This window comes from Heterodontus francisci, chromosome 10, assembly GCF_036365525.1.
Source record: "Heterodontus francisci isolate sHetFra1 chromosome 10, sHetFra1.hap1, whole genome shotgun sequence".
Lineage (NCBI taxonomy): Eukaryota > Metazoa > Chordata > Chondrichthyes > Heterodontiformes > Heterodontidae > Heterodontus > Heterodontus francisci.
In genome coordinates, this window is record NC_090380.1 from 69,200,206 (window position 1) to 69,208,959 (window position 8,754).

The following is an 8,754-nucleotide window of genomic DNA, read 5'->3' on the forward strand; positions in this document are numbered from 1 at the left end:
CAGCTGCCATTCGAAAGCAAAAACAACAGTAAAACTAAACCTGCAAAGAAGATGGGAACAAAATGGGAGCAGAGGTTATCATCTGAAATTGTTGAATGCAATGTTGCATTCTGAAGGCTGTAAAGTGCATAATTGAAAGATGAGGTGCTGTTCCTTGAGCTCACCTTGAGTTTCATTGGAACACTGCAGGAGGGCAAGGACAGAGAATTCAGCATGACAGCAAGGTGGAGAATTAAAATGACAGACAACCAAAAACTCAGGGTCACACAGACTGAATGGAGGTGTTCCACAAAGCGGTCGCCCAGTCTGCATTTGGTCTCCCCAGTGTAGAGCAGACCACATTCTAGCAGTGAATGCAGTATATTAAATTGAAAGAAGATCATGTCAATCACTTTCACCTGGAAGGGCCTTGGATGGTGAGGAGAGAGGAGGTGAAATGGCAGGTACTGCATCTCCTGCACTTGCATGGAAAGGAGCCATGGGATTAGGAGGGGGTGATTGAGGCATGGACTAGGCTGTCACAGTGGGAACGGTCCCTTTGGAATGCTGAAAGGGGAAGGGATGGGAAAAGGTGTTTGATGGTGGCATCACGCTGGAGGTAGCAGAAATGGCAGAGGATGATCCTTTGTGGTTGGTAATGAAGGAAGCTATAAACTGCAGGAAGGTATCGATGGACTAGTCAGGTGGGTTGAACATTGGTAAATGAAGCTCAATCCAGAGATGTGAGGTAATGCATTTGGGGAAGGCTAACAAGGCAAGGGAATATGCAGTAAATGATAGGATACTGAGACGTGTAGAGGAACAGAGAGATCCTGGAGTGCATGTCCACAGATCCCTGAGGGTGGCTGGACAGGTAGATAAGGTGGTCAAGAAGGGATATTTGCTTTTATTAACTGAGGCATAGAATATAAGAGCTGCAAGGTTATGCTGGAACTGTATAAAACACTAGTTCGGCCACAGCTGGAGCGCTGCGTGCATTTCTGGTCACTGCAGTATAGGAAAGATGTGATTATACTAGTGAGGGTACAGAGGAGATTTCTGAGGATGTTGCCTGAACTGGAGAATTTTAGCTATGAGGAAAGATTGGACCGTTAGGGTTGTTTTCTATGGAACAGAGGAGGCTGAGGAGAGATCTAATTGAAGTGTATAAAATTATGAGGGGGTTCTCGATACAGTGGATAGGAACTTATTCCCCCTGGTTCAGGGGTCCATAACCAGCAGGCACGTATTTAAGGTAGGAGGTTTAGAGGGATGAGAAGGGAATTTTTTTCACCAAGAGGGTGGTGGGGATCTGGACCCACTGCCTGAAAGGGTCGTAGAGGCAGAAACCCTCATAACATTTAAAAAGTACGTCAGTATGTATTTGAAGTATCATAACCTACAAGGCTATGGGCCAAGAGCTGGAAAGTGGGATTAGGCTGGATGGCTCTTTGTTGGTCGGCACAAACACGATGAGCCAAATGGCCTCCTTCCATACTGTAAATTTCTATGAGTCTATGAATACGGAGGTTGGTAGGTGGAAGATAAGGACAAAGAGAAGCCTATCATGGTTCTGGGAGGAAGGGAAAGGGTGAGAGCAGAAGTGTTGGAAATGGGACAGACATGGGTCAAGAGCCCTGTCAACCACATTGGGGACTGTACCTCGGTTAAGGAAAAAGGACGATATATCAAAAGGCACAGTATGGAACATCATCAGAACATACATGAAGGAGCCAGGGAATGTGGGAGAATGGAAAGGAGTCCATACAGGAAGCAGGGTGTGAGAAAGTGTAGTAGACTACATTCAATGCGATTATGACTGATCTGCATCCTAATGCCATCACCTGCCTTGGCTGCATATCCCTTTATAGTCTTGGCACGCAAAAATCTATCAATCGCAGAGTTAGATTATTAATTGCGTTAGCATCTACTGGTTTTTGTAGGCGAGTTCCACATTTCTAACACCCTTTGCATAAAGAAGTGTTTCTTAACTTCTCTCCTGAATGGCTTGGTTCAGATTTTCACGTTATATCCCCTTGTCCTGCCACTGAATGCAACTTTCAGAATCCTTTCACCAAAAACTGTTAAGAAAAGAATGTTCTGTTGCTTCACTGAAAACTAGCATTTCAGACAAAATATTTAGGCATTCAAAGACTGTGAATAAATCTCTTTCCTAGTTTGAGAAATCGTGCAGATTAGTAACACACTTTTCCAAAAGCTTGACTTAAGTCAGTTGCAATTCTGCTGTAAATGGTAGAATTTCTAGGACAGCAGCTTTTGCCCTCATTATCCTATCATTTACAGACATGCAGGGAAGGATAGATCAGCAGCCATTTCTTTGAGTTTAGGCTATAAGTTAGAACAGGTATGTTAGACATTATAGAGTCATAGGGCTGAATTATCGTTATGGAGGCAGGAAACAGCAGCTGGATCTATTTTTGGGTCAGAAACCCATCTCTGATTAAAGTTCTGATTTTCATGGGGATGAGCCCTCAATTGATATGGAAATGGGTATCCTGTCCACTTACAGCTAGTGGGGCCGGGAATGGATCAGATGAAATTTGGGACTCATTTAGACTCTCCACTGCTAGTTGTCCTGAAGAAGAGATCTGCAGTTTAGGCCAAAGTCTTCCACTGCACCAGAGGGAAGTGAAATGTCACAGGGAGCTGGAGGCCTGGCACAGGGGGCAGGGCAGCCATGCCTCATCAATGCTGACCTGGATCTAATGCTGGAGGGCTGTGAGGGAGAGGAGAAGGTCCTTTTCCTGGAGTGTGGCAGAAGGAGGCCACCTTATTGTGCAATAGAAGCACCTCTCTGTTCAGCATCATCTCCCTCCACCTCCAATTCCTTCTCCTCTCTTAGCTCCTGCTCCTCCCCGGATAAGCTGTCTACTTCCCGGGCCTCACTGTCCTCAAGCTCCACAGACAGTGCAGCTGACCATCACAATGATCGAGACCCTTGCAGGAGGATATTGGAGGGCACCATTCAACCGCTCCAGGCACTGGAATCGCATCTTCAGAAGGCCCATACTTGATCAGCCATGATCTTTTTTGAATGGTGGAGCAGATCCAAAGGGCCGAATGGCCTACTCCTGCTCCTATTTTCTATGTTTCTATGCTCAATAGTTGTCCTGTTGAGCACATGGCATTGGTAGTGCTTCTGTACCTCTGTCTAGGGCTCCCGTAGAGGTGTCGGAAGCCATCTCTTCAAGGGATTTCCCTTGTCCTCTAGAATCCATCCACACATTTTGGGCATTGGAGTGAAGATCTGAGGTAGCCTGGACTGGTGAAGGATGAAGGGGTTATGGCAACTGCCAGGAAAGCAAATGCAAAGTTGGAGGAAGCTATTGTGGTCACAGACCAGTTAGACACTGAGGAAGTGGAAACCCTTCCTGTTGATGGATCTCACTGGCCGGTCACTGGGTACCATGATGACAACTTGGCTGTAATTGATCGTGCCCTGCACCTGGGAGAATCCAGTGATGGAGGCAAAACCCAATGTCCCCTGTCTCTGCTAGTCAATGCCTGTCATAAATGAATGTGCTGTCTAGCTCTGGCAAAGAGGGCATTAACCAGCAAGATGCAGTGGAGTGCAGCCACTTGAGAGATGCCACCAAGGTCCACACTTGATCCTTGGAAGGGGCCAGAAGTGAAGAAGTTCAAGGCCACAGTGACTTTGTCAGCTACTGGCAGGGCATGGCAACCAGTGCTGCGGAGTCTTTGCTGATGAGGGCACAGATGTCAGTAACCATCTGCCTGGAGAGTCGCAGTCTGCTGCAGCACTGGGTCGTGGTCTTCTCCAGGTAGCTCCGTCTTCTGCGGTAGATCCTGTGTTGAGGGTATGGTCTCTATTTCCTTCCTGCCCTTCTTTCCTCTCCCATGCCCTTCTGATTCCCAGAGTTCTGCCCTTCTTGTGGTGTGTGTTGCCTCTTATGACCACTAACCCAAAATCTGACAACGTTGCCTCATTGCCAGCTGGAGCCTTCCTTCTAGGCTGGCGGGTGCCCAACTCCCCTTGGTAGCCTTGCCCACTGTTCTTTTGCCCCACGATGCCAGGGGTGCCGACCCTTTCAAATTCTGGGTGCTGAACGCCCACTCTCCCTGCCACCTGTGATACACCAAGGGCAACCCCTGACTAAGAACTGAGTCCCTATTTGCCCCACTGATCCTTTTATGGGGCCGGGGTGATGCCCTGAGGGAGCCATAACTGGCTCCCCATTCTATACCAGACTACCTCCAGCTGATCTGTTTTAGAAGGCACGTGTTACCTGTACCACTCTTTGAAAATCAGAACTGCAACTCTTAATGAGCTTTTAAGCTATCTTAATTGGCCTGAATTAGAGGGACAGTGGGATTCCTGTCCCACCTTCCCCCGCGCTGCTCATTATTGCTGGTGCTGGGATCGGTGCCTTGAAACTGACACACTGCCCAGCACCAGTATTGTTGGGGCTCCGTCCGCACCCCTCCCCCCACCTCCCCAGCTTCTGGTCCTGTCTTCGCGGGGCCTCAAAAATTCAGCCCATAGAGGCATTGTAGCATAGTAGAAGGCCATTTGGCCCATTGAGTCCATGTTGGCTCTCTGTAGAGCAATCTAATGTGTCCAAATCCCTTGCTCTATCCCCATATTCCTGCAAGTTTATTTCCGTCAAATGTCCATCAAATTTCCTTTTGAAATCATTCATCATCTCCACTTACACCACCCTTGTGGGCAGTGAGTTCCAGGTCATTACCACTCACTGTGTAAAAAAGTTCTTCCTCACAGCCCCCCTGCATCTCTTGCCCTAGACCTTAAATCTGTGTCCCCTAGTCCTTGTATGATCAGCTAATGGGAACAGCTTTTCTTTGTCCACCTTATCTAAACCTGTCATGATCTTCAGCACTCTGTCAAATCTCCCTTCAATCTCCTTTACTCCAAGAAGAACAAACCTAGCTTCTCCAACTTAATCTTGTAGCTAAAATCCCTCATTCCTGGAGCTATTCTAGTAAATCTCCTCTGCACCCTCTCAAGAACCCTCACATCCTTCCGAAAGTGTGGTGACCAGAAGTGGATGCAATACTCTCGTTAGGCCTAACCAGTGCTTTATAAAGGTTCAGCATAACTTCCCTGATTTTGTACTCAATACTTCCATTTATGAAGCCCAAGATCCCATGTGCTTTGCTAACTACTCTCTCAGTATGTTCTGCCACCTTCAAAGATTTATGCACATGAAACCTTAGGTCCCTTTATCCCTGAACACTCTTTAGAACTGTGCCGTTACGTCTATATTGCCTCACCCAATCCTTTCTGTCAAAATACATATCCACACACTTCTCTATAATAAATTCCAACTGCCACTTGTCTGCCCATTCTGCTAGCCTATCTATCTCCTTTCGCAGTCGATTGGTATCATCCTCATTGTCTTCCACACCTCCAGGTTTGGTATCATCAACAAATTTTGAAATTTTACTCCGTATTCCAATATCCAAGTCATTTATATATATCAAAAAAGCAGTGGTCCTAGCACTGACCCTTGGGGAACACCACCGTCTATCATCTTCCAGTCTAAAAAACAACCATTTACCACGACTCACTGTTTTTTGTCCTTAAGACAATTTTTTATCCAATTGGACACTGACCCTCCTATTTCATAAGCCTCAGTTGTGTTAACCAGCATTTTATGTGGTACTTTGTCAAACATTTTCTTAAAATCCCTATAGACACTCTGTTACTTCATCAAAAAACTCAGTTGGATTAGTCAAGCATGATCTGTCTTTTACAAATCCATCTGACTCTCCTTAATTAACTCAAACCTCTCCAAGTGCCTCCCTGTTGATTTTTTTTCTCCTGATTATTGTTTCTAAAACATTACCCACCACTGATGTTAAACTGACCAGCCAGTGGTTACTAGGACTGTCCTTACACCCTTTCTCGAACAGGAGTGTCACATTTGCCATTCTCTTTTCCTCTGGCACCTCCCCCTACCTACCAGGTAAGATTGGAAGATTATGGCAAGCTCTTCCACTATCTCCACCCCCACTTCCTTTAGCAATCTGGGATGCAATCCATCTGAACGAGGCGACTTATCCACTCTAAGCATAGCCAGTACATCCTTCCTATTAATTTTCACCTCATCCATTATCTCTACCATCTCTGCTTCCTCTTCTTTAGTAAACACCAATACAAAGTACTGTTACAGAATTTCCATATTTTGTGTTAAAACTTGGGAATCTATATTGTTAAAAACTAAAAAGGTGTTCATGGACATTGAAACATCTGGAGATCGCTGAACTTTATAGATGCTTTTTTTAAAAAAAGAGGAAGGTCAACGAGAGGTTCCTGGTTTTACGAGCATACAAATTAGGAGCAGAAGTAGGCCATTCAGCCCCTCGAGCCTACTCCACCATTCAATAGAATCATGGCTGATCTGCTTGTGTTTCGAATTCCACACTCCCGTCTATCCCTGATAACCTATGATTCCCTTTCCGAACAAGAATCTATCCACTACCTTCTGAGGCAGAGAGTTCCAAAATTGCACAACCCTCCGAGAGAAAAATTCTCCTCATCTCTGTCCTAAAAGGGTGACCACTAATTTTAAAACAATGCCCCTTATTTCTGGCCTCCCCCACAAGAGGAACCATCCTTTCCACATCCACCTTGTCAAAACTGTTCAGGATCTTATATACTTCAATCAAGTCTCCCCTCATTCTTCTAAACTCCAGTGAAAACAAGCCCAGTCTGTCCAACCTTTCCTCATAAGACAACCCGCTCCTTCCAGGTAACAATCTAGTAAACCTCCTCTGAACCGCCTCCAGCGCATTCACATCCTTCCTTAAATAAGGAGACCAAAACTGCACACAGTATTTGAGATGTGGTCTCACCAATGCCCTGTATAATTGAAACATAACATCCTTACTTTTATTTTCAATTCCTCTCATAATAAAGGATAGCATTCCATTTGCCTTCTTTATTACTTGCTATGCCTGCATACTAACTTTTTGTGATTCATGCACTAGAATACCTAGATCCCTCTGCAGCCCAAAATTCTGCAGTTGTTCTCCGTTTAAGTAATACTCTGCTTTTTTTATTCTTCCTGCCAAAGTGAACAGCTTCACATTTTCCCACATTATACTCTATCTGCCAGATTTTTGTCCATTCACTTAACCTATCTATATCAGTTTGCAACATCCTTATGTCCTCTTCACAACATACTTTCCTACCTATCTTTGTGTCATCTGAAAATTTAGCTACCATGCCATCACTCCCCTCATCTAAGTCATTGATATAAATTGTAAAAAATTGAGACCCCAAAACAGACCCCTGCAGGACTCCACTCGTCACATCCTGCCCAGCAGAAAAGGACTCATTTATGCCTACTTTCTGTTTTCTGACAGCCAGCCAATCTTCTATCCATGCTAATATGTTATCCCCCTACACCATGAGCTCCATTTTACGCAATAACCTTTTATGTAGCAACTTGTCAAATGTCTTCTGGAAATCCAAGTACAGTAAGTCAATGGGCTCCCCTTTATCCACAGCACATGTTACTCCATCAAAGAACCCCAATAAATTGGTTAAACACGATTTCCCTTTCACAAAACCATGCTGATTATTCCCGATTACCTTGAGTTTTTCTAAGTGCACAGCTATAACCTCCTTAATGCTCGATTCTAACACCAGTAACCAAAAACTGGAAAACAGGTGATTTCAAGGAAGCACCACAGGGAGGTTGACTTAAGAGCTATCCTTTGTTGTGACAAGAGAGAATTTATGACTAGCATGAGACTTGCTTGGAAAAGTAGTTTTATTTTGAACTGTTAAAAGTCAATGGGTTTGGACTAAAGCAGGCAATTGGAATTTGAGATGGACCTGCCAGGAGTTCAGAAGAAAGCTATTATCTCTCTTTGAAGAATCCCTACTCTTGGAAGGCAAAAGCTTTTATGAAGTGGTACTGTTGCCTCCTGTAATTTTGAAGACATCCTGAATGCTTGCAGAAACATTGTATCTTCAAATGAACTTTGTATTGAATGTGTACAAGAACTGACAGCTGTTTCTGCACACCTGCTGTAAGACCTATGTGAAGTCTTCTGCTGTTGAATTTCTTTGAGCACCTACCCAAACAGACTGTTCATCAATATAAAAACAAGAAATGCTGGAACCACTCAGCAGGTCTGGCAGCATCTGTGGAAAGAGAAGCAGAGTTAACGTTTCGGGTCAGCGACCCTTCATCGGAACTGACAAATATTAGAAAAGTCACAGGTTATAAGCAAGTGAGGTGGGGGTGGGGCAAGAGATAACAAAGGAGGTCTAGATTGGACCAGGCCACATAGCTGACCAAAAGGTCACAGAGCAAAGGCAAACAATATGTTAATGGTGTGTTGGAAGACAAAGCATTAGTACAGATTAAGTGTAAATACACTGAATATTGAACAGCAGCAAGTGCAAACCTGAAAAAAGACAGTGGGTAAGCAAACTGAACAAACTAAAATGAAATGAAATAAATGCAAAAAAAAAGATCGTAAAAAATGTAAAAAAGAATGTAAAAAAAAAGGAAGAAAAAATAACTAAAAATGAAAGTAAAATGGGGGGGCTGTCATGCTCTGAAATTATTGAACTCAATGTTCAGTCCGGCAGGCTGTAGTGTGCCTAATCGGTAAATGAGATGCTGTTCCTCGAGCTTGCGTTGATGTTCACTGGAACACTGCAGCAATCCCAGGACAGAGATGTGAGCATGAGAGTAGGGGGGAGTGTTGAAATGGCAAGCAACCGGAAGCTCAGGGTCCTGCTTGCGGACTGAG